The following is a 26,760-nucleotide window of genomic DNA, read 5'->3' as shown; positions in this document are numbered from 1 at the left end:
ATTGGTGTGTGAGTTGCAACTCCATTCTTGGCATTTGAGGATGTCTATCCTCTCTTGTAACATTCTAGATGTCATTCCCTTGGGGTTTGGCCTTTAGAATTATTTGTTATTGGCTTCATTATCAGGCAATTTAGTTGCATTTCTAGCTACAGGCAGATTTGGTATTTTTCTCATATCTTCTTCACTACTTTTCCGACGCTTATGCCGCTTTGAGGGAATGATATTATGAAGGTAGTGGACTGATTGAAGGACAAAGCACTGTAGCAGAAAGTTCAAAAGCATGGGCTAGAGTATTATGTCAATACTACTGAAGTAATTAGTGAGTTGATAAATTTGCCATGTATTTGGTTTTATGAATTCTGAAAATAACATTTTATTAGCAGCAGTTCATTTCCACTTTGCATATTATTGTAGTTTCTTTCTTGTTTATGTTGTATGATACCAATTCCATGCACCAAACACAACAAAAAAATAAACGTTTGATTTCTGGAGTTATAAGGGGTTTAAAACATGAAATGGAGAAATAAGAGGTTGAATGCAAACTGTTTGACAAAATTCCTTTCAGCAAATTGGTTTAGTTTTTGGGGACATCCAGGGGTGCCCATTACAAAAATTACCAAGTTACCCAAAAGAACCTAGGTCAATAATGGGGCTTGTCACACTCACTACTGTCACATTCAATGTCATGTTGTGGTTATCTAAAAAATTAAGACATAATGAAGAGGCTAAAACTGCTACAAAAGAAATGTCCATGAATTTTTGACTACATTGCTTGTGGTGTATGACAAATATTTCAAAACATGTAATGTCCCCTTTTGGGATTGAATCAATTTTTCTTTAAAGGATAACAACCCCAAAGGCACAACTTATTTGTAAGAGTATTATTTTAGTCAATTACACAGTAGTTATTGAATTTAAGAGAAGAATCAATCATTGAACAAAATATAATGAATATTTCTATTTGTAAACCTGCATACTAGAGTTTCAACCATATCAGAAACTTGAGGGGAAAACACCGTAGGATGTTAGGAGACTATCCTCGACAATTAAGCCCAATAGTGTCGAACAAGAAACTAATTCAATCTCACCCCTTAGCCCACAAGCAACCAACTCAATTGGGGCCCACACCCAACCAACTCAATCAGTGCCTACCTAATGGACATGGCCCATATTCCTGGATCCCTATTGCGTTTCCTTGCCCGTTTCTGATAAGATTGTTTTATTACATTTGATGAGTGATTATGATTTATAACTCCTAGGTGAATTGTCAAGTTAATCAAATAAATAAATAAATAATTCATATAAGAGATTAAGTAATGGGCTTAATCATTTCATACACCAATTATTCTTCTAAACACAAATGGCTACTTTATTCTGTGTGCTATTAATATCTATAACTTTGTGATCTAATTAAGCCTCTGCTCCAAGAATAGGTCTGATGTATATAGTCCTCAACCTTTGTCAATGTTAACCCTTCACAAAAGAGGCATGCCTATCTAATTGATTTGTTTCGAAGAGCTACTTCTTTGGGATGCAAGAAGTTAAAAATAAAATGGAGACATCCTTTAAATCATAATGAAGGTGGATACTACAAAGATTTATGCTCATTATCAACACCTTGCTTTAAAACCCATGTAAAAGAATAAAAATAAATGGATGGAAGCATAATCAAAGGGATTCAAGTTATTTGTTAGAATGTCCCAAGGAGATGCCATCTCATATAGTGCAATATAGATGACATTGCAAAGATCATAACTTTGGACATTCACTTGGTGAAGCATGCATGAAATGGACAGATTAAAGTCTTTAAAAGTTTTATGAGATAGGTGATTGGTGAATCTAGCTAACCACTGTCGACATTACAACATGTCCATTCCATAATACAAGCTTTCAAATGTAAAGAAAATAGACATTGTGGTTATCCTATGACTAAAAGTGATTCTTATACATAAAGTGGAATTGGATAACAACTATCATCATGCCTAAAATGGAATTCTCCAATACCACATGTTCTTAATTAAGGTGCAAATTCATAGGTGTCTCAATGAAAAATTACTATTTAATGCATATCCTAAGTAGGCTTAGGTAAAGTGTGATTAGGGAATATTTAATTACACCAAAAGACTTGCTAAAAATTTACGAAGAAACAATCCAAAATCATTCCTTAGGAAATGTTATTAACTAATAAAATACCAATTTTATTTTAAGAAAAGAGATCCAAATGTGATTTTCAATCGACTTACATCACATTGCTAGAATTTTCTTTTAAGTACTCTTCAAATACTATGTTCCCCATTTATGTTTTCTTGTTCCTACAATTTCCAAACTCGAAGAAACTACTTCTATTAGAATCTATTGTATCCTCACTCTCCTCTATCTTGTAAGACCATCCTTTTTCACATATACTTACATCACTTGTATTGGAAGCTTTATATTTTATTTTTTAAGTTATTATTTGTTGAGGTAGTTCATCTAAAACCATGCTAATAGTGATCCTACTGAAATAGTTAATGAATTTATGATAAATCATCTAAACAAGTCAAAATTGTCAAAATGTAGATATGTTGACTGATTGTTAGATTTGATGATTTATGAAAAGAGGAACTTTTGTGCTTTAGCAGGGAGTCATCTGCAATGGGTTAGCTTTTACATGTAGATATGGTGTATGAAGAAAAGAGGGCCTATGATTGTTGCAATATTCAGTCCAGTGTCTACTATTTTCTTTGCTATTTTGTCAAGTGAAACACTGCATTTAGGAAGATGGGCAGACATGTTTTCCATTGATTATAATCAAATTATATCATTATATTATTGTTCAAACAATATTTCATAAGCTTTTATTTGTTTACATGACTCATTTGATGATTTGTTTAGCTAGTTCAATGGATGATCTATTTTGGTGACTCAGTTTAGATGACTTATTTGATGATTTATTTAACTAGTTCAATGGATGATCTATTTTGGTGACTCATCTGAAATTATACTAATAGTTCACTTCTATGAAATACTACTATGATTTCATATGAACCATTAAACAAGTCAAAATTTACATTTGTTTAAGTTGATCATTTGAGATCATATCAATCAGATAAGTCTTCATCAAGTAGATCTTATTGAAGAAATTAATGTGATTTCATATGAACAACCTAAACAAACCAAGATAGATTGTCTAGTGTTTAAGCTTGTCCAATGGTTGTATGTCAAAAATTTATGAAAGAATCTAGAATTGAAGAAAAGTTAGCCTTCTTTTAAATATATTCTTTTTTTCTTATTTTTGGTTGTAACAACATGATGGGAGTAATTTTGATATTTGTTGGTCTATATTTGGTTCTATGGGGCAAGAGCAAGGAGAAGATCAGTGAGATCCTGTCTTCCCCAGATGAAGAAGATCAAACAACCAATGCTGAAGTAAATTATTCTTGTGAGGAGACTAATGTAAAAATAACTTTACTTCCTTATCAATGACATGTGACAATCCTCTACAGTTATATATATTCATGGGCACATCATACAAAGCCACACAGTACATTGTAAACGTTGAAGAAAATAAATGCCAAAAATAATTGTATACTCTTAGTTATGAAGCTCTATTATCTAAAAATGCCGCTGAAATATCTATTTATGTTTATTAGTAACACATATTGCCCAGATTTGGCATGTGACTCGTTTGATATAATGCTTTAAAATGGGCCATTGAATGAGATCTTTTAGGAGGATCTATCTAATATTAGACAATCCAATTGAAATTATATTAACTTATTTAAATTGTAATACCCACCTATTACTTTGATTTCAATGAATTTACACTAAATTAATAGAATCTATCTATTTGTATGATATTGAATGTGCCACCCAAATAAATTTAAGTAGAGTGTGCTTTCTAATAGACCACCTCAACAATAAGTTCTCTAATAACACCCACTTAAATTAGTATGATTTACTATATAAACACTCAAGACAAAATAAAATTCTGAAATTAGAATTAGAATGTATTGTTAAATCAATGCCTTGTATGTTTAACTCTGCCCTCCAATGTTTTAAAATTAATTGAAAATAAAAGAGAAGGAAGAAAGAGTTAAGGTTGAAGTCAGTGAGAAATACCAATTGTAATACAATGACTTGGATTGAAGTCTGCACAGGCAACTTTTAGAACAATTGTTTTAGAATGTTATATATGAGAGACTTCATGGAAGTATGTGTAGGTAGATTTCCAAGTTGGGCACATAGTCAATGTGTGAGAGACTTCACTTTAATATGTCAAAAGTGCCAAAGGCCATGATGGTAGTGTTGGCTTGTGGAATGACAAATAATGGGGAATATAGTGTGTGCACCAATCTTGAGTACTATAACCAAACACATGAGTCAATATGTTGCATAAATGCCATAAATTATCTTGCATATGTCCTAGATAAGGCTAGGTCACTTACTTGAAAATGGCTCCTATGCTACTATAGACTGTTGCCAAAAACACCCAACATGCCCAAATAAAATAGTAGCCTACATTCACTTTTCTTTTTTTTATTATGGACCCAATTTGGTTGAAATTTTGACCAAATTGGGAAACCCTAAGTTGGTCAAAATTTTGACCAAATTTTGACCAACTCAAGCAAAACATAAAAAAAAAGTATTCAAGAAGCCCATTCAGGGCTTGGTCAAAATAAAAGGTCAAAAATTGACCTTAAATGTACTAGTGTTTGAATCCTTGTAAGGAGATTCCAATCAATTTAGGAGTTATGCTAACCTTGTTAGGAGTTAATAGGAAGATAGAAGGACCTACTGTCTAAATAAATTTAGTACTATCCTCATTGAATAATACAAGTGTACATCAAAAAATGTCCAACATCAAATTCTCTTGCAAAATACTATTCCTTGTGAGATCATCATGCCTCAACTACATCAATCACTTCTTTGATCCAAAAGATATTCACATGTAGGCTCCCACAATACACAATATCATATTATCCGCATTGGATCTAACTCTCAAGTTCACATACCACAAAAATGATCTCACTAATGATTAGAACCAAGGAAAAAATATTTCCTTTATACCAAGTCCTAAAAAAAATTATTGTTTCAGTCTTGAGGTTTTCTTAATTTACAATAATAATATAGGACTGACTTAAGATATTACATTTAAACATTATATTACAACATTACATTTTTTCACAATTACAAATAATCTATTAGATCATAGCCTTCATAACTTTGGACTTGTTGATCATCTAGATGTGTGTGATTAACCACAACATCTTCAACATGTCTTCAACCTCTGTCTAAGATTTCTCAACTAGATTCCATCTATGTTAGGAGATACAATCCAAACATCAATACCTAATTTCCAAAAATGTTGTTTGAATGCTAACTTCACCAAATCCATCATAACTTTGTCCAGTCTTCATATTTTTGTACGCGCTCTTAGCTTTAGCATCTAGAAATACTCTATAACATAATTCCAAGTATGCATAAGCTAACATTTAATTCTCAAATTGCATGAAGCCAAACTCCATTCGTTGTTCTATCAATATTTTTTGAATAACCAATATATTTATATCAATGAAAAAATTTATCATAAATGGAAAAAAACCATTGAATCATGTCTTCAACACTACTAGGATACTCCTCTATAGGAATGCCATCAACATTCATTCTAATAGTCTCCCCCTTTGGCATTGATGACAACATAAATGAAAAATATACAAGTTCCATGAATACAAAATGTCTTTGATGCAACTACTCCCCCATTCATGTTGTCCATGAATGTCATCTGTACTATAACCATCATGCATAATGAATGTGTTAATCTCCCCAATACATCAACATATTTTCAAATCCTCTTCATCAATCAATGTCTCCATTAGGTATATCTTTCCCCCATTGACATCAATCAATATACAAGGATATTTTCATGTACTACTCTCCCAAAGTAATACATATCAAAGGATATTCCATGTGTTACTCTCCCCCATAATATATCTTCAAAAATTCATATCAAAAGATGTTTTTCATGCATTATTCTCTTCCCCTTTGACATTAATGACAAAGGTATCATTATGTCAATTCTCTAAGTATTATCTACAATAAGTTCAAATCTCTAAAGAGACTATTAAATATTAGTTACTAAGAGTCCTTAATGACTCAAATAAAAAACAAATACTCTCCCATACATGAAGAATCAAGCATATGATCTAGATAACAAAGAAATAATGCTCTGTTACCACTAGATTGATGCAATCTCTACAAATTTCTATCTCAAAAAGTGATACTTAATAGATACATGCTTTGTCTTTGAATGTGACATTGGGTTCTTTGACATACTCACTGTACTTGTGTAATCACAATGTATGATAACATGCTCTATAAACTCAATCCCAGTGTCATTCACTATTTGTTTCATCTAAATAATATGATTACAATTATTTTCTACTACTACATACTCTATTTTTTCTCTACTATGTGAAATATAGTGCTATTTTTTAAAGCCAAGAAATCAAATCTTCCTCCCAAGAAGAATGCTCCACCATTGGTGCTCTTTCTGTCATCTACACTTCTTGCCCAATCTGCATCAGTGTATGTACATAAAGTAAAATAACTTGATCTGTCATGCCATAATCCATAATGTGGTGTACCCTTCAAATATTTGAAAGTTCTCTTTACTATTGCATAATGTGACTCTTAAGGATCTACCTAAAATCTTTCCACAATTCTAATTGCATTAGCTATATCCAGTATAGTGTGTGTCAAATATTTCAATCCACCAATCATAGATCTATACTTTTTCTACTCAATAGTTGGAGATCCATCTTTGCTAGAAAATTTATGTCTAGTTACCATAGCTATTCCAATAGGTTTACTACATTCCAAAAAAAATATTTTCAAACAAGTCTTTAAGATACTGAGCCCATGATACAAAAATACCATCTTTGTTCTAAACAGTCTGCAATCCTACTTGAAATACTTCATCTCACCAATCATACTCATCTCAAACTCTTTCTTCATTTCTTCTTCAAATGCCTTACTTGCTTCATCATTTTCTTCAAACATTATGTAATCCATAAATACTTGAACAATTAGTAAGCCTATGTCCATCTTTCTCAAATATAAGTTACTATCAACATCACTTTTTAGAAATCTCAAATTTGTTTGATACTTATCCAATCTTTCATACCAGGCTCTAGGTGCTTATTTCAATCCATACAATGCTTTCTTCAATTTGAAAACCACATCCTCTTTATCTGTCAATGAAAAAGCATTAGGCTTCATAATGTATACCTCTTCTTCTAGTTCACCATTTAGAAAAGCTGATTTGACATCCATTTGATAAATTTTAAAATTCTTGTTAGTTGCATATGCCAAAAAAATTATTATTGCTTCTATTCTAGCAATAGGTGTAAATGTTTCCTCAAAATAAATTTCTTCTTGTTGTGAATAGACTTTACATACCAATATTTCTTTATTTCTTACAACCTTAGCTTGTTCATTCATCTTGTTTTTGAATACCCATTTATTTCTAATGACATTCTTATCCTTAGGTCTAGGAACCAATTTCCATGTATTGTTCTTCTCAATCTATTCTATTTCTTCTTTCATAGCTTTAATCCAATAATCATCTTTATTAGCTTCATAAAAAAATTTAGACTCAACTTGAGAAATTAAACTTAGTTCTTCTTGTACTTTTTTTCTTTTCATAAATCCTCTATATTTTCTTCTAATTATCTATTCATCAGGGTGTTTCTTTATCAAGTTTCTATTAGGTGTCACCGTTTCAACTCTAGGTTTTTCTCTGGTTTCTTCTTATTGTACTTCTCCTTGAATCTCATTCCACAAATCAATGCTAGTCTCATAAAATAATTCTTGTTCAAAATTATCTCTATTAGGCCTTGGATTAGTTTCTTCATTAGAATTGTAATCAAGTATCCTTTCCTAAATTCTAAAATTTTCATCAACTCTCACATTTGCACTCTCAATAATAGTCTTAGTTCTATGATTGAAGCAACTATATGCCTTACTTTTCAATGAATATCCAAGGAATTATTAATAACAGGCTAATAGTTATATGTAATTATTGTCATTAATGGCAACACATGATGTACATTTTAACACAAAACCTCATAAATAAAGATACTTAGTGTTTGGTAATCAAAAAATTGTCTAAGTATAAAATTTGGTTTACATTAGTGTATTATTTTGTTTATAACATGTTGCGGACGTCATATTTTGACAAGTGAAGTTACATGCAGATAGTATAAATATTAGTGATGATGTTTATAACCTTGAAATTTTGTATGGACTATACATAATGGAGATAATCATGTTTTGGTGAAGCAAGACAATGAAATTGAAGGAAAGAATTGTTTTGTTTACAAAACAATTACTTGTCCAATTAGGGCCAACATCCTAGATGTTTACTCTAACTTGGAAAAGTAAATTGTGGTCTTAGCTGACCTAGTATTAATTTATGTAAAGGCATGGTATTTATGCAAAGGACTTCTTGTGATAAGAACTGTGTGTGCTTGTACGTGATTGTGCAAATTATATTTTGCAAGTGCTATCTTGTAAGATTATGAAGTGAGAAAACTTTTGTGAAAGCGATATATGCAATATTTTATATGATCTATTTGGTGATCCAAGATCGAGCTAAAGATCATAGATCTATCAAGGAAGGAAAGTAATAGTAAATTACTTGTTTGAGCAATGAGCTCTTCTTGTAGTTGAAATTGCATGTTTGGGTAGTGGGCTCTTCTTGCATACATTATAACACAACTCCTAATAGGGTTGGAATCTCCTAATAGGGATTCAAAGTCTCCTAACAGGGACTCCTTATATTAAATTTTCTCATTGACTCCAAACAAGTTCCATCATCTAACAAGGAACTTATATATCAGTATATTATCTAGTGGGTATCATCCCCATTGGGGTTTTTCCTTGGCCAAGGTTTCCCTAGTTAACAAAATATGGTGTTATGAGTTATCTTTATGCATGGTTACTATTACTGTTCACCATTACTTTATTTATTTTTTATGCATGGTTTAAAGTAAGTAATAATATACAGCTAACAACTAAAGTTTGTATATTATTGATTCACCACCCTCCCTCTCAGTAATTCCTATTTTTGGCAATTAGTATTAGAGCACAATTGCTTTGAAGAAGCTTAAAAGCTTAAGTAAGATCCCTATGGATATAGAATAGTTGATGAAGAACCTTGAAGAAGCTCTTGAATAAATTGATCTCCTTACTAAAGAAAGAGATAATTTGAAGGACAGATACAAAGACTCGAAATTAGACATTGGTCAATTGAAGGAAAAGATTGATTATCTGAAATCAAAGCTTGAATCTACTAAATCTAGAACTACTAATGATGACTATTCAAAGTTGAAGACCGAGTACATGATCTTGAGCATGAGTTGAAGATTACAAATCTAAAGTTGACTTTGAGAAGTGATCCTTGCAAAGTTGAATATGATTTGAAGACTAAAAATGTAGATATGAGAGCAAGTTTGGTAAAGAAAACATCTGAGGTTGAAACATTGAAAGAAGATCATGAAGAACTCCATAAGTGCAATATTATTGTGAGAGGTGAATTAACATAGTGCAAACAATAGCTTGAGAAGCTTTATTCTAGTAGAGAAAAGCTTGTTGATTTAATGTCTATACAGAGATGTACTTATGATAAAATTGGTCTTGGTTATCTAATTAACATGTCTACAAAGAAACCTGAGATTAGATCAGATTCGAAAGAAAAAAAACAAATCTAATGACAAGATTGAATCCATTCAATCTTTTGAGAAACCTAAAGAAGTTGAACAAAATAAGAATGTTGAAATCTAGGATGAACCAAATCAAGTGGAGACTCCTGAGGAAACCAGGTATGAATTTAGAGGTAAGTGCTTTTTATGTAATGAAATAGGTCATATGAAAAGAGATTGTACAAATAAGTCATCTAATCATGTCAAGGACTTTTATTGTCATAATTTTCATGGCATGGCTCAAAACAAAATTGATTGTAGGAAACCTAAGTATGATAATAGTAGAATTTCTAGATTCACTAACCCTATAGATAGAAGATCTAATGAAAGGACATCAAGAGAAAGAAGATCTTATGAAGACAAAAGATAGATCGTGTGTTATAAGTGTAACAACTTAGGACACATTGCTCAAAATTGTCATGCACCTAATGATTAGGAGAATCCTAGAAGCAGAGCACCTATCTGTCAATTGTGCAACAACTTTGGACACACAACAAGGTATTGTAGAATGGACAAAAACTTCAGAGATAAAATGAACAATGGAAGAAACTTTGAAAACAAAAGGAATGATAGAAGGAACCATGAAAGGAACTCCAAAACTAATAGTGAAGAACAAATAAACATTGTGAATGAAATTTGAGAAGAACTTAATGAAGCACTTGTGAAAGTAACAAATATCTCAAAAGAAAAGTTAGATGATGATGAGATAGGAAGATCAAAGTTAGTTGTTGAGTTTGATTCAATTAGGGTCCGTTTGGTTCTTGGAAGATGATAAGAATTGGCTTTTTCAAAACTCGGATTTGAAAATTTGTTCATTTGTTTCAAAATTTGCAAAATGGAATTAGCATATGAGACTTCCAATTTTTCCTCAAAACCAGGTTTTCCAACTTCCTAAAAAAAGTAGGAATTAAAAATCAAAACCTGGTTTTGTTTTTAAGGAGTGTAAAAACAATAGATTGGACTATTTTTTGAAATTTTCCTTCAACTCCAAGCTTACGCATAAAAATGTGTCTTCACATGCATCTTTCGAGTGAAACAAACAGTTTCAGTAAAATCTCAAAAATCAAAATGAAGATATACAAAACCTTGATTTGGCTAAACCAAGGTTTGTAGAAATTTGGGTTTTTTAAATTCCATGAACCAAATGGACCCTTAAGTTGAATTAATCCTATTCACAGCATCATAATTTGAGAACTTCAGCCAGAGACCAAATTAGAGGTAGCGAAGTTGAGAAAAAGGTGTTGGAGCTCATCTAAACAAGTTATGAAGGAATTCATAGTTACTGGTATTATAGTAAAGATTGATTCTACAGTAGAAGATGAAAGTATGTTTTTGCAAAGAATTTTGTGATGTAAAGTCTTGAGGATTATTGTCATAATAGAAGGAGGCTATAGTAAACCTTGGGTGACATTTGAAGATTGAAGAGATGAGTTTGAATAGTTCTCTGATTACAAAATATAATTGATAGCTTTTTCATAGTCGTGAAGTACGCAATTAATGCATGCTCAAATTAATGGATAAATGGAGTATAAAATTGAATTTTACTTCATTGCAAACACATTCAAAGCAAAGAGCATTTAGAAGCAACTTTTTTGAGTGATTTTGAAGGAAACCCTATTTTTAGAAAGAGGTATTTTATCATTTTTCTACAATTTTTTTCAGTAAAAGATATTGTTAATAAGAATTATGGATATGTTAATAGTACATAGTGTTGAGAATGCAGATAGACCTAAGCTTAAGATTGTTTCTATAAAACCTAATGAAGGAAACCCTAACTCTATGCTTTCTATCACTTTGAACAATGTAGTTTACCTTGAAGATGTAGAAAGTTATTTGAATTGCAAGTTTGAGTCAATTGGTAGTGAATATATGAAAAGAGATATGGAATTTCTCTTTAACCACAACATGACAGTGAAGCCCAAATTTAAACATTTAAAGGAATTAGACTTGTTTAAGTGTCATTTCTACCATGAGTTAGATACAAATGAATTGACCCAAATTATACTAAGTAGGATACGTGATGGAAAATTGTGGAAGCAAGATATTGTAGTAGACATTTTTGCTAATCTTATTCATGAGGCAATAGGTCTTAGCATACAAGACAGTGTACCTATAACAGAGAAATTGGTAAAAAAGAAATTGGAAAGTTATACTGAGGCATTATATAATGGAAAGGCTATGGTAATTAGTTCCATCAAGCAAGATGATGTGAGATTTCTTAGTAGAATTATTGGTTATTCAGTTTGTGCAAGTTCTAAGATAGATGGACTTTTAGTAGGATTCATATATGTAACATATAAAATATATGTTGAGAAAGTGAAAGTGAATCTAAGTGAAATAGTAAGGATGCAACTCTTGGAAAACCTTGAAAAGATTAAGAGAACCAAGAATGGTGTGTTTAGATTCTAATCATTGATAAATTAAATATTCTTCCATGTACTGAAAAGATTTCCTTACTTATCAGTAACAAATATAATGAGTAGTGATAGATGCACTATGGAGAAGATATCAAAGGTATGCAAAAGACACCCTATAGGAAAAATACTAGACAGTGGAAACCTAATTATGAGGACTTTTTAGAATGAGATGAAACAAAGATTTAGGATTTCACCAGCAATTGTGGATAGAGTCAAGGAGGATATATGTATTTTAGTTGATACAGATTATACTTATATTCAAGTAGTGGAACCTTTGGAGACATTTTTTAGATCCTTTGAGCTATGAGTTGAATGATGATGTTGCAATTGGTTACATTGACTTGTTGTTGAATTTAGAGAAAGATAAAGTAGAGTATAGATTTGGTACATTTGATGAGATCATTCAACATGCTCATCAAGAAACCTTGGAGAAGACATCTCACAAAAAGGTTGAATCAATGATGAAGAAGGGAGTATCTGAGGCTAGAATGATAGAGAGTGAATCTAAGGCCGTGAGACAGACAATGCAACAAGGTGTACTAAAAATACAACCCTTGTTAGTATCAGTTATTGAGACATCTTTAGGATAGAGCATTCCATTTGTAGTAGTGTTCAATGTTCAACCTAGTAAACATAAAAGAAAATTTGAGAGATTAGTCGAAGTAGTGTCTACAAAGACAAAGAGAGTCAAATAAATGGCCACAAGACCTAGTAAGAGGCAGAAAATATTGTTGAAAATTGAGTCAAGTGATGAAGAGGTTAAGAAATAGGAAACCAAGCAAGCAGAAAAGGTGACTCCGCCTAAGCAAGTAGCAGGAAAAGCTTGACAACCTTGGAAGCCAAAGATTGAGAAGATAAACATAGTGATTGCAAATGAAGGTAACTTTGTTCATATGAACAAGTTTTACAATTTATATAATATCTTTGAGATGGATCAGATTGATATATTTACTATGAGATATATCATAGCGAACAATCTATATGTGTCCTACTTGCTGAATCTTCTTCTATAAGTATATCTTTACTAAGTATATCATTACTTATGTTTGGGGTAGTATAAGTGATCAGGGAGTGGTAACTCATATTACAGGAGGAAACTTTGCATAGAGTTCCATTACAATTAACAGGTGGCTCAAACATTGATTTATACTAACAATGTTATGAGGTGTTTCACAATATGATGATGAGGTCTATTTATGGTAAGTTTGAAGGATATTGAAGGAGCAGTGAACTAGAAAGTCTATTAGAGATTTATAGATAAGAAGACTCCTGCAAGAGAAGAAGACCTTGAACTTCAAAAGTCTATGCTAAGGACTATCTGCAAGGCTGATGATGAAAGTAAAATAAAAGGATTTTTGAATAACCTTGCTCCATACTTAAGAAATAAGTTGAGACCATTTCTATTCATGGTTGGAGAAAAGGATAAGTTGAGAAAAGAGATTGTAGTAGCTATTAGTAAGATGTTGTCAAAAACATCTCCTCTAGCTCCTAGAACCTCGAGAGTGTTACTAAGTGGTGACACTATGCAAATTGATCTAACCAATGTTACAATTAACATTGATGATACCAATCCATTTGGTGGATCTAAGCCAAATGAACTAGACATTGAGGATGTTGAGGAAAAGTTGAAACAAATTGAGGAAGAGAAGAGACTACTAGAAGTTGAAAAGAAAAAAATAGAAGAAGTGGCAATTTCTTGAGGAAGAAAGGAAAAGAAAGGAAGATGAAGATAAGAGAAGGATTGTAGAAGAAGAGAAGAAAAAGAAAACTAAAAAAGAAGAGAGAAAAAGATTGGAAGAGAAGAGAGAAAGAGAGGAAAAGGAGAGGAAAGAAGAGGAAGAGAGAACTAAAAATGCAACAAAGAAATAGAGGGGGGATGAGATTAAACCATCTAGTTCATCTACTTCACTCTCTCTTGAAAGTTTGGCTATTGATAATGATGATCAAATAGATCTGATATCATCCCTATCCAAACTCATACAAAAGAATAAAACTATAAAAAGTTTATAGAAAACTTTAATTCAAGTGACAGATAGACTACACAACACCTTGGTAGTTCAACATACTGAGTCAGATCCTAAACAAAGAGCACAAGCAATGCTAAAGTCATTTGATGAAGAATTCACAAACTTATTGAATGTTGTAGAGGTGAAGGCTCAATTTTCCCATGATGCTAACTTGAAGGCTCAAATTTCTCATGATGCTAACCTATTTAGCACCATCTGCCAAAATATCACAAATGACTTAGTCAATCTTGATACTTGCATAAAAGAACTTTAGAAATGTCAGTTGGAAGGGAAAGCTTTGTATGTTTAGTGTACCTTATCATTCAAACTAACTAAAGATAATAATAGTAAGATAAAGACAAAGATGACAGAACTAGAGGTTTTATCTAGCTAGATCTTGCATCCATCTAGCAAAGTAGATGATTTTGAGAGTCAAGTTGCTAATGTTCACATTGAAATCAGGAAATTGGAACTTTGGAAAGAAAAAATCTTGAAGAGAACATCTAATTTTAGAGAGTCTATTGCTTTGAAGTTATCTTTTTTTGAGAAGCAACTAGAGGAATTTGTCAAGGCCAAGGACACATATTCAAAGTTTTGTATTTAGATATCAATGCAGTTGAGATTGCATCATATGCATTATGTGCAATTCTCACATCAACTGAGTCTATCAAAGAGACATGGAACAAAGGTATGGAAAATCTAAAGAAAATTTTTGATGATTGTATGAAGATAATATCAACATAAGGGAAGACAATAGTTTCAACAGTTTTGGTAGTTTTTGGACTAAATCTTGACATTTTGACCTTTGTCATTGATGTCAAAGGGGGAGAGATGTGAAAATTGTATACATGAAAAAATGAGAGATTTTTGGGAGAAATACATGTGAAGATTGAAAAAGTGTAAATTATATTGTAAGGGGGAGCACATACGTAATGTTGAACAAGTTGTAATAGATGTAATGTTTATTTTGATAGTTTGTTTTTGTCACTTAGCCAATTTTCCCTTTGTTGCCATCAATGCCAAAGGGGGAGATTGTTGAAAATTGGCTACTAGTAATATGTAATTATTATCATCAATGGAAATACATAATGTACATGCTGATAGGAAGGCTAAAAATAAAGATACTTAGTGTTTGGTAATCAGAAAATTGTCTAAGTATAGAATTTGGTTTATAGTAGTGTATTGCTTTGTTTGTAACATGTTGTAGACATCATATTTTGACAAGAGAAGTTACATGGGGATAATATACATGTTATTGATGATGAGTATAAAACTAAAAGTTTGTACAGATTGTACAAAATAGTGATAATCATGTTTTGGTGAAGCAAGATAGCAGAATTGAAGGAAATAATTGTTTTGTTTACAAAACAATTACTTGTCCAATTAGGGATGACATCCTAGATGTTTAATCTAACTTGAAAAAGTGAATTTTGGTCTTAGCCAACCCAACAATAATTTATGTAAAGGCATGGTATTTATGCAAAAGACTTTTTGCAATAAGAACTGTGTGTGCTTGTATGTGACTATGCAAGTTATGTTTTGCAAGTGCTATCTTGTAAGATTCCAAAGTGAGCAAACTTTTGTGAAAGTGATATATGTGAAGTTTTATATGAGCTATTTGGTGATCTAAGATTAAGCTAAAGATCAAAGATCTATCAAGGAAGGAAAATAATAGTAAATTACTTGTTTGAGCAGTGAGCTCTTCTTGTAGTTGAAACTGCATGTTTGGGTAGTGGGCTCTTCTTGCATACATTATACCACAACTCCTAACAGGGTTAGAATCTCCTAACAGAGATTGAAAGTCTTCTAACAGGGACTCCTTATATTGAATTTTCTCAATGACTCCTAACAAGGTCCATCCTCTAATAAGGAACTTATATATCAGTATATTATCTAGTGGGTATCATCCCTGCCGAGGTTTTCCCTTGGCTAGGGTTTCCCTAATTAAAAAAATACGGTGTTATGAGTTATCTTTGTGCATTGTTACTATTATTTTTTAGTATTACTTTATTTCTTTTTTATGCATGGTTTAAAGTAAGTAATAATATCCAGTTGGCAACTAAAGTTTGTAGATTACTGATTCACACCCCCCCAGTAATCCCTATTTCTAATAGGAACATACCTTCATCACTCCTTGAATTAAACTTTCCAACATCATCATCTCTCTTAATGTAATATTTACTCCCAAATATTTTGAAAAATTCATAAGTGTATGTCCAAACCAAAGTTTATAAGCTGACTTACTAGTGTTTTTTCTGATTTGTACTCTATTCATAGTGTACGTTTCTATATTTACCACTTCTCCAAAATATCTTAGATACATTGTTCTCAAGCATCATTTCTCTTTCTCCTTTTTTCTATCCTATTTTGTTCAAGAATCTTAGGGGCTGAAATTTGTCTCTTTATACCATTATCTTCAAAAAAATGTTAAACTCATTTGAAGTAAACTCCTCTACTATCAGATATCAAACATCTAATCTTCAAACCAGATTCATTCTCAACTCTACTCTTAAATATCTTGAATTTCTCAAAAGCTTCATATTTTTCTCTAAGAAATTCTACCCACATCATTCTAGTGAAATCATCAACAAGAACCATAAAATACCTTTCACCATAGAATGCTCTTATCTTTGTAGGACCACTCAAGTCTGTGTACATAATCTCCAACTTTGCAGATGTAGTAAATTTCTTGCTTGGAAATAAAATTTTCTTCTAATTTTCCATTACACATTCATTACATACCATGTTAGTAGGTTTCACAATCTTAGAAAAATCTCTATCTGTAAATGTAGTATTGACTTTCACAATGTTATCAAAATTGTTATAAAAAAACCTCTTATGCCACAACCAAGTATCATCCACCTTAGCAACTAAAGATGTCATCTCAGTGGGATTAAATTAAAATACATTACTTCTTGTTCTTGTACCAATACCAATCAATGTACTATCTTTATCTTTGATAATACAAGTCTTCTTTATAATTTGTAACTGATATCCCTTGTCCACTAGTTGTCCAACACTCAAAAGATTATGTTTTAAACCATCAACAAAGTAAACATCATCAATGTTTTTCTTTCCATCACTATAATAGATCCTTTTCCATTTATATTATAGGTTGCATCATTTCCAAATCTAACTATTCCTCCATTAAAACTATTGGGTTCAACAAAATTATTCATATCTCTAGTCATGTGATGGGAACAACGACTATCAATAATCCAATCAGATTTCTTCTTTTCACTTGTGATACCAATACCTTTTCTTCTTTTTCATGGATTTCTTTAATAATAGAAACAAATCCTCTTTCATCATCACTTTCACTCAATATTTATTCCACTTTAGCATTTAATTCATCCTCATTGGATAAAAGAAAATCTTTAGGCATTCTCTATTTAGAGGTCTTCCTAGTCTTTCTTACTCTCTTAGGACATTTAGATGAATAATGACCATATTCATTGCAAGTCCAACATTGAAATATTTTGTTAAGTTTAGGTTTTCTCTTCAGAAGTGGGGAAAGTTCTTCCTTGATCTCCTTTTCTTCTTCAACTCTTGTTTGGCTACTACTAGCATAATATCCACTTGTGTTCACACTGCTTTTCAATATAAGTTGAACACTTAATGCACTTAAAAGTAGTTTCAACCCTTGGCAGTTCTACACTTTGTCTCATCCACATTTTTTCTAATAGTAATCTCCCAAGAAGAGTCTCTCTTGTAAAATTAGTTGTTAGGGGAATAAATTGTTCAATCATTTGAGATGTTTCTCTATATGCAGGTGTCAAATATTGAACATAAATATATCTTTCTAATTTTCAACACAACCTTCAAGCTTGTCTTCTTTAATCACATCCTTTTTTTTAGTAGTGATCAAGCAATAAGACAAAACCATGCATAGAAAATGTGTCTTTATCTTTTGTTTCCAACTGTTATAGTTAACTCCATCAAACTTTAGACTTTCTTTTCTGAATTGCACAATGGATTTCCTTAAGTTGTTAAGCTTTTGTTCAAGGATTTGATGCTTTGATACCAACACTATTAGAGTGGGGTTTCCATTGTACCAAAGGAATAATGTATTAGTGCCTGATACAACCACTCAACTTATAGTGCACAAGAGATGGTTAAGACCTTATCACAAATCTTGAGAGGAGGGTTGAATAGTTTTCTAATAATATTAACATTTATGTAGTGTCTTAAATTGGAAGCACTTCAATTTAATTAAATTTTAGCACCTATTTAGTGAGAGGCTTGCACTTAGTTTGTGTTCTCCTCTTTCTTCTCACCTTTCTTTATTTCTTCTGAACCAAATTGGGGTAGAAATTAATAAACCCTCCTTGATATTCCTTTTTTATGGTGCAAAAATTGAGGTACAACCTATTTACTTGAGTTCTCTCTACCAAGCCTTCAATATGTCTAAATCTCTTTTTCTCTTTGAAATTAGGTTTTCTCATAATTTGTGCCTGATTTGCCAAAACTAAGACCTGCTTGGGGACCTTAGGGGAAACCCACTTGGTTTTCTTCATTTCCCAATTTGTGATTAGATTGTATTGGATTTATGCATGATTACCTAACATGGCCAAGTAATTAGGAATTACCTTGTATTGTTATCATTTCTACATTCTCCCTAGGTTGCATTTAAGGAAGAGGATTGGTGTAATTAAGGCATTTTTCTGTTGATAATTCACACCTAGGTGCTAATTACACTATACTTAATCTTACATAGGGACATAGGATCATTATAAATTTAGATAGTGCCATCATCTTATCATATTCCCCTTTATATATCGACTCCACCTTTAGTGCACCTAGTACTGTATCACTCTCTACCTTTTTTCAACATGTTGCAATATCTTTGTTCATAAAGGATGATCCGCCTCTAATGGACATGTGATTTCACCTTGGGTGTGTGATAATTTATCTCTTAATTTTTTGAAAACTACAATTGGAACAATTTTTATGTTATCATTGATGTGAAATCCATTGATAATATAGTTTTCCATCTGATCTAAATGAATATCTATTTGAGTGATGAAGAGGATTTTAGAAATTGTTCATAACAAAAGAATCTAGAGGATAGGCTGAGTTATGAAAAGGAAACTAAAAATGGACACTTGATTAGTTGGACTTTGACAAGATAAATTTATTTTTGATATCATGTTACAAGAGGAGAATATAGTAATGCTCAAGTCTTGAAAGTGTGAACAAGGATAGATCAAATGCATAGGCCTGCCCAAGCAATAGAGTAGAAGAACAAATAATTTTGAAGTACATTCCAAGAAATGCTAATGTTAACCAAGCCAAAATAAGTGCCAAGAAAACTTAGTGTTGACCAAGCATTAGTATTGACTGAGTGATAGTGTATGTGCCAAACATGAAGTTTAATAGTGATTGAGTGTTAGAACATAGTGTTGGCTGATGAATTTTTTTTTAATTGTTTGTGAGGAATCATTATTTCTAGTTGACTAAAATAATTTCTTGGGATATGAAAAGTGTGTTTAAGATAAGGATCAATGAGGTCAATCATTTAATTCCAACAAAGGATTAGCTAAATTACCTAAGGATTGAATTCCAAGAGAAGTTTCTAGAAAAGTAGATAAATATAGAATGTGATTAGATTCATTGTATGTGACAAATCAAATCATAAACTCTAAGATCTATTGTGGTGTTTAATTGACAAAAGATCACAATTACCTATTTAAGGAGGTACAAGGCCTAATTTATAGAGTGTCTTTGTATGTTCCTATATACAGATGCTTATAAAGTTGAAGGAGCAACTGATGTTATTGACTAGAAAATCTAAGAAGAAGCATGAAATGAGTATGGAAGAGGTGAAGTGTGATTGCTTGAAGGGTTACCAAGAGAATCAAAACTGAGATGATAATGGAGGCCAAATAGTGAATTAGTACATGAGAGCTAAATAGAGATTTGTACATGGAAAGTGAGTTGTAATTAATAGATCAAAAGCTACTATTACTTTGTAACCATTTTGAACAATATTTTAAATCCTTTAATCAAGGTTGACCTAATAGTCATGGTGACCTAATACTCATATGTAAATCCTTTAACAGGGTGACATTCTAATGGAATGTTCTAAAGTTCTTGACATAGAGAGGGATGAAATAATCAGGTCCAAAGGAAGACCTAGCTATTCAACCACTTGTGAGAGTAAACATAGTGGAAACAAACAACAAATAATAGTAAATTTAAGAGATAAAGGAATAAATGCTTTCACATATTCATCCAAGAACCAAATACATGCCCAACTGTAAAGCCTTCTAGGTTACGGACAACATACATTAATCTTCAATGATAGAAATTTTTATTTCAACTCTACTTCAACCTCCTTGATCTATCTTCCACCTCTCCTAATCTATGCCTAAGACTCTACCAAAAACCTATTTAAATACATGCATAGCCACAAGTCAGCCAATTGCAATTACAAAAACAAAATCTCATATTAAATGCTAGAATAAGCCACAAGTCAGCTCTTAGAAAATACCTATCACTAAATAAAATGCAAAGGTTGACTTCAATAGGAAACTACACACAAAGAACTTGATGAATGAAGAATCCATCAAATGTTGCAACTCAATGAACTCAACAATACTTGACAACTAAGGAAACTTGACAACATTTGGAAATAAAAGAACTCAACAACACACAATAACTAAAGGAACTAAAAAATGCTCCACAACCAAAGGAACTCGACAACAAAACTTGGCAACCACAAGAACTCAACAACTACTAGGAAACTCAGCAATGAAAGGAATTGGAATTTAGTAGGACAAGAAAGAAATAAAACCATGTAGGGTAGCTATACAACCTAAGATGTTCCTACATCAGACAATTGGGGTTGGAAGAAATGATTCTCCTAAATCATTGAGATGTCACAACTGAAGATGAATCCAACTCATATTGGGAAATCCATGTAGCATCTTCTATTGGTTTGTTCTTCCATTTTACAAAATAATCATAGTAATATTTTCCTCTTGTGCTCTTACCAACTCTCTAATTTAATATTTGTTCAACTTCTTCAATCTTCTTCTTAGGATAATCATCTGATATAACAACTTCATCATCTAACTCATGATATTTGTACAAATTAGCAACATCGAATATAGGAGATATGTCCATGTCATCAGGTAAATCAACTTAATAAGCATTACCACTATCAAACTTTTTCAAGATCTTACAAGGTGTCCAAAATTCTTCATCTTAATTTACTTCATGTTCCAATATGAAATCTTCCTTTCTTCAAATGAACCATCACCTCATCACCAACTTCAAAAACATGGTGTCTTTTGGACTTATCAACATTTTCCTTATACTTTAAATTACTTTGTTCTAAATTTAGCTTCACTTCCTTATGCAAAGACTTCATAAAATCAACAAACTCTTCTCCTACATCACTTCTCTTTTCTTCACCAGAAATATCCCTTAAATTTGATACTCCTCTAGGATGTATTCTAGTAACAATCTCAAAAGGTGTCTTCCATGTACTCCTATTCATAGAGTTATTATATGCAAACTTAGCTTGTGCTAATACCATCTCCCAATTGTGTGATTCATTTCCAATTAAGCATCTCAATAAATCACTCAAGCTTCTATGCACAATCTCTATTTGTCCATCTATTTATGGATGGAAAGTAGAACTAAAATTCAACTTAGTACACATCTACTTCCATAAATTCTTCCAAAAATAACCAAAAAACTTACTATCTTTATCAAAAATAATACCTTTTGGTAATCCATGCAATCTCACAATCTCTTTAAATAAAATTTCAACAAAATTCTTGACATCTGATGTCTTCTTACAAGTATGAAATGAGCCATTTTAGAAAATCTATACACAACACCAAAAATAGAATCATATTCCTTTACTATTTTAGGAAATATAAGAACAAAATCCATACTAATGTCACTCCAAGGTTTCTTAAGAATAGAAATATGTGTATACAAACTAATATTCTAACTTACTCCTTTGCAACTTGACAAACTCCACAACTCTTTTCTAATTTCTGAACATCCTTATACATCTAAGGCCAATAATAATTTTCTTTCAACAAACTTAATGTCTTATCAGTGTCAAAATTTCCAACCAATCAACCACTATGATTTTTTTAAATCAAATTCAACCTCATATAACTCTTAGGAATACACAATTGAATACCCTTAAAAAACATACCTTATTGAATAAAATAGTCATCAAACTTACTTGGTTGTTCTATCAAACTAGGTGCTCTGCACTCTCTCCACATCTTAGAAAAATCACAACAATATAATACAACTCCTTCATCTCATCAAAACCAAGAACTTCAACCTTCATCTCTATTAGCAAAGAACATCTTCTACTCAATGCACCAACAATTTAGTAGTGACTCCACTCTTATGATTAATCACAAATGTAAAACTTTGCAAATATTCAACCCACTTCATATGTCTCTAATTCAACTTATGTTGACTTCCCAACTACTATAAAGCTTTATGATTAGTATACAACACAAACTCCTTAGGAATCCAATAATGTCTCCATTTCTTCAATGCTTGAACAATAACATAAAACTCTTGTTCATACACATTATGCTTCCTTTTAGAATCATTCAACTTCTCACTAAAGAAAGCAACATGTTTACCTTCTTGACTTAATACAACTCCTATTGCACTACCACTTGCATCACATTCAACTTGAAATACCTTATTGAAATTAGGAAAAGCTAATATAGGTAACTCAACAACCTTTTGTTTCAAAGTCTCAAAAATGTTATCATCTCCATGTGTCCACTTGAATTCTTTTTTATCTCCTCTCATTGTCTCAGTCATAGCATTACAAATAGAATTGAAATTCCTTATACACTTTCTATAAAAACTAGCCAAACCATGAAATGATCTTACCTCACCCATATTCTCAAGTATAGGCCATTCCAAGATTTTTTTAACCTTCTTAGGATCCATCTTCAAACCATCAACAAAAATCCCAAATCCCAAATACACAATATCCTCTTGCATAAAAGAACACTTCTTCAAATTAATCATCAATTTTTCCTCTTTTAATATCTACAATACTTGTCTAACATGCTCAAAATGTTCTTCCTTAGTCTTATTGAATATCATAATATCATCTAAATAAAAAATCAAAAAATTACGCAAGAATCTTTTCAAAACTTCATTCATCAACCTCATGAAAGTACTAGTGCATTAGTCAAACCAAAAGAAATTACCAATGATTCATACAAACCATTTTTTGTCTTGAAAGTAGTATTCTATTGCTACAGGAGCATCTTGGGTGTAAGACAAATTTTGCATCACCCAAAAATATTTTTATTTCAGTCTTTTCTATTTTAAAAAGGACTAGTAGATAGGGGGTTGCTATTTTTGGGAACTTTCTATTTTTAGTAAGTTTTTCATATGAGCTCAGAATGTTCTCATTTTCTATAAGAAGGTTAATTTTAGAGCTATAAGCCTACCATTAAAATCTCATTTCTCTAGTTTAAGTATCAGAGATGTTATTGCATATTTTCGGGGGAAAAATTTGCAGAAAAATATCCAAGCTCATAGTTGGAGGCCTTAGATTGCCTAGATGTGGTCCAAAAATTCAATAGAAGGGAACTTGCATGAGTCCATGCCTATAGATCATGAGCTAGCATTTCTAAAAAATGGTTATAATAGTCAATCAGAGCAACGGTTATAGAATTATGGCCTTCCAAAGTTGGGCTACCAAAAATTTCTAAGATATGTTTGGCCAACTCTATATGTATTATTAGGGTCAGCCAGTCCTAGGTATTAAGTTTCAATGTCTAGAACCTGCCTAGGCAACATAAAATTGCCTATTTAAGAAAGACTCAAACATTGTCTACAACAACTCAAGGTGGTAGTTCACAACTTAGTCTTGTAGATTACTATAATGAAGGCACCCATGTGGGTTAGTAGATTGTACTTGTGAATTCTGTAATTCCATATTTGAGGTGATAATAAGAAGTCCATATTTTTGTTCTCACATTTACTATTGTTTCTTTGTTTCTATTATGAATTTATGGTATTAAGAGGAACACCCTTCATCAAGTGGTATTAGAGCTAGAGTTCTTGAGTGTGTGGATAGATCACCAACTATGAGGTAGTTCACACCAGGACCATGGTTTGGGTTGAGCATGTAGATAGATCATTAATTGTGAGGTAGTTTGCACTAGGGTTTTAGTGAAAGCACAAAAACAAATGCCTCCACAAAGAGAGCATGGTGGAAGAGTTGTAGGTGTTACACCTAAGGGTTTTTGAGCCCTCCAAAGACAAATTAAAGCATTGGAAGAAAAAATAAGTAGAGGAATAAATCTTGTTGTAAGAGATGAAAGGAGGATGATGAAAAAGAAGAAGAAAATGCTGAACTTGGGGGAGTTCTTAACCCAGAGGAAGAGAGGCTTTTTAAGGCCATCTCTAAGATTGGAAAAAGACCTAAGTTTGAAGTTCTCATGTTTTTGAGAAATCTTAACCTAGAGGAGCTAATTGATTAGATCAATGAACTAGAGGAGTACTTTGAGTATGAAGATATTGATGATTCTGATAGGGTCAAGTTTGCAAAGGTGAAACTAAAGGGACATGCAAAGATCTGGTGATAAGAGGTTTAGTTAGAGTGAAATAGAAAGGGAAAGGACAAAATCACCAGATGGGATCAGGTGATAGATAAACTAAAGAGACAATTCATTTCTTTGGATTATGAGCTTGATCTATTAAAGAAAATGCAAGGGTTGAAGCAAGTGGGAAGATCTTTTCAAGAGTTTATCAAAGAGTTCTATCAAGTTCTCATTAGAACTAGCCATGTAAAAATTGATAAGGAGAAAGTGGGCTATTATCTTAATTGATTAAGGGCTGAGTTTGGTTCAAATGAATAGTATTAAGGAGGCATACCATTTTTCCCTAAGAGTTGAGGAGAAGCTGAGAAAGAAGTTTGAAAAGAAGTATAGTGGAAGAGGTCACAGTGGGTGATTTGGTGGATGATCTTATGACAACTGAAATGATGATCAAAAGAACAAGGATGAGACTAGAAGTAGTGGTCAGAACCAAAGGGGAAATAAGTCCAATCATTTTCATGATCATAACAATAGAGATGAGAGATGAAGAGGTAGAGGATAAAGATCTAGAAGAGGAGGCCTTTGTGGGAGATGTTTTTACTGAAGAGAAGAAGGGCATAGAGCATTTGAATATTCTTAGTGCCAAGGAAGGATAGATTGAAGAATAGAAGGCCAAGCCAGAGTTGTACATGTTGATGAAGATGCTAGATCATCACATTTTGAAGATGCTAAAAGAGGCAAATTCATAGTTAACAGAAGAGTCTTACTAAGTGGTGAGAAAGAACCTGATTAGAGAAGGAGCTTATTTTGCACAAGGTGCAGATGTGAAGATATGTGTTGTAAGGTGATCATTAATGGTAGAAGTATTGAAACTATATTGTAAAAAATGATGGTTAGAAAGCTAAAGCTGAAGAGGCAAAGACACCCATGCCCATACCATATTTCTTAGGTACAAGATGACCACAAGGTCATAGTCAATGAGCAATCCTCAGTGAATTTCAAGATTGGTAGCTACCAGGATTAGGTACTTTGTGATATTACACCTATGGACATATGTCATATGTGGCTAGGTAGGCCATGGTAGTTTGATAGGCATGCTGTACATAATGGGTAAGCAAATACCTACACTCTAACCAAGTATAAAGTGAAGCCTTTGAAGGAGAAAGAAGAAAATGTATGTAGTGTTGCCAAAATATGTTTTTTTGATGGAAAAGAGTTTCTCAAAGGTATGAAGCATGAGCATATGTGTTTTTCTATATTTACAAAAAAATAGTAAAGAAGAAATAAAGAAGGTGCCTACAGAAGTTGTAGATATATTGGGAGAGTTTTTTGATATTTTATCAGATAATGTACCTGATGGATTTCCCCCAATGAGGAAGATCAGTCACTAGATGGATTTGATTCCATGAGCCAATTTGTCAAACAAGGTAGTGCATAAAATGACACCAATAGAAAGTGAAGAGTTGAATAGACAAGTTCATGAGTTATTGTAGAAGGGGTTGATTTGAGAGAGTTTGAGTCCAGGTGTTGTACCATCCATATTAGCACCAAAGAAGAATGGAGAATGGAGGATGTACACAAATTATTGCGCTATCAACAAGATCACAATAAAGTACAGGTTTCCATTGCCAAGGATGGATGATATTATTGACTATTTGAGTAGGACTGAGTATTTCACAAAGATAGATCTAAAGAGTGGGTACCATCAGATTCATATTAGAGAAGGTGATGAGTGGAAGACTACTTTCAAGAAAAAAGGACTTTATGAGTGGTTAGTCATGCCTTTTGGGCTAACCAATGCACCAAGCACTTTCATGAGACTCATGAATGACGTACTATAGGAGTTTCTGAGTAAGTTTTTCATTATTTACCTAGATGACGTTTTGATCTTTAGTAAGAAGGGAGAAGAATTTGATTCATATTTGAAAGGTGTTTGATAAGTTGAGGGAAGAAAAGTTGCTGATAAACCTAAATAAGTGCACTTTTGTAAATGAGTTGGTGTACTTAGGATTCTTAGTCTTAGCATAAGGTCTGAAAATGG

This window comes from Cupressus sempervirens, chromosome 3 (assembly GCF_028749045.1).
Source record: "Cupressus sempervirens isolate cs-2001-9-10 chromosome 3, ASM2874904v1, whole genome shotgun sequence".
In the NCBI taxonomy this organism is placed as follows: Eukaryota; Viridiplantae; Streptophyta; class Pinopsida; order Cupressales; family Cupressaceae; genus Cupressus; species Cupressus sempervirens.
Note: the sequence above shows the minus strand (reverse complement) of the source record.